Here is a 1,425-nt window from a genome sequence, read left to right on the forward strand (position 1 = left end):
TGCACGAACCCATGTTGGTTACCCCTCAACATCACTTCCCCTGCAGGGCTCTCACAAATGTGGCCCTTGATAATTTTTTCAAAGACCTTCCCCAGGATAGAAGTGAGGCTGACTGGCCTCTAGTTGCCAGGCTCTTCCTTCCTCCCCTTCTTGAAAATAGGGACCACATTGGGTCAGACCAGTCTAGTTGGGCTCAGGAAGGAATTTGACACCATGGTCAGTTCGGTATGTTTGGGAGGCAGTTCCAGGAGCCTGGGCACAAATCCAGCTTCACCCCAATGACCTGCCTGAGGGGGAGCGGTTTGCCTTCCTCTGTAGCAGGGCGGCACAGCCCTCTCCTTGGGATCACTTGAGCATAAAATGACGTTCCATGGAAGCAAGACATTGGCTACCACGGATCCCCTGCTTTACCTGTGGCAGGTTAGGATGTTAAGTCTGTGCTGTGTCTTTGCTGATGGTAGTCTTAAATACAGTTTATAGTGGGGTAGGCAAAATACGGCCTTTGGGCTGAATCTAGCCTGTCAACATATTTGGCAGGCCGCCAAACTCAGTGGATCTGGCCCACAGCTGGTGGCTCCGGCTGCGGTGGTGCCGGGTGGCACTGTTTCTGCCCAGCAACATCAGCTGTGGACCCAGGTGAGGCCTTCCACTGCAGCAGCTGTGGACACCGCCGGCAGGCTCAGGACCCCCAACCGAGAACCTGCTGGTGGATGCAGAGCTGATGCCACCACCCTCCCAGCAGTCTAAGCTCCTGCCTGGAGCCCCAGCCTGGACTGCTGGCAGAATCAGCTGTGACCCAGGTAGGAGCTTCTGGGCGGGCGGTGGTATCAGCTGCGGGTGCTGCCGGCAGGTTCTGCATCGGGGCTCTTGAATCTGAGAGCGGTGTCCACAGCCCACCTGCCCACCATGGCAGAAGTCCCCATCCGGGGCCACAGCTGGGCACTGGGGTTCCTGGCAAACTACAGCTCACACTGGGATCTGGAGAGAGGGGGACTCGGAGAGAAGAGCGAGACACAGAGAGAGGGCTGCAGCCCTCAACAGGTCACCAAGACTCATGAAGCGGCCCCACAGCAGAAATAACTTCTCCCCCCTAGCTTAGATTGTGAGTTGTAGGGGAAGGGTGGGATAGGGACAAGGATGCTGCCGCCTCAGGCAGGGGGTTGGACTAGCCGAGCCCTGGAGGGCCACTCCCGCCCCGGGCTCCAGGCTCGCTTTTCCGTCCTGGGTTGGAGGGAGAGGCGCCGAGAGGAGCCGCGGCCGGTGCCTGGAGCCTCGTGGCGGGCCGGTTCCCCCGCGGGGAGGGTTTGCCTGCTACTTTTCTTGACCGGGGTTTAGTTGCAGCCGCTGGCTTCCAGCCCGCGGGCAGCCCGGTCGTCCGCCTCCGGCCCGACCCGCGGGCCGCCCCGAGGGACGAGCGCGACCCGT

This window comes from Gavialis gangeticus, unplaced genomic scaffold (genome assembly GCF_001723915.1).
Source record: "Gavialis gangeticus isolate Ggan-Ray unplaced genomic scaffold, GavGan_comp1, whole genome shotgun sequence".
In the NCBI taxonomy this organism is placed as follows: Eukaryota; Metazoa; Chordata; order Crocodylia; family Gavialidae; genus Gavialis; species Gavialis gangeticus.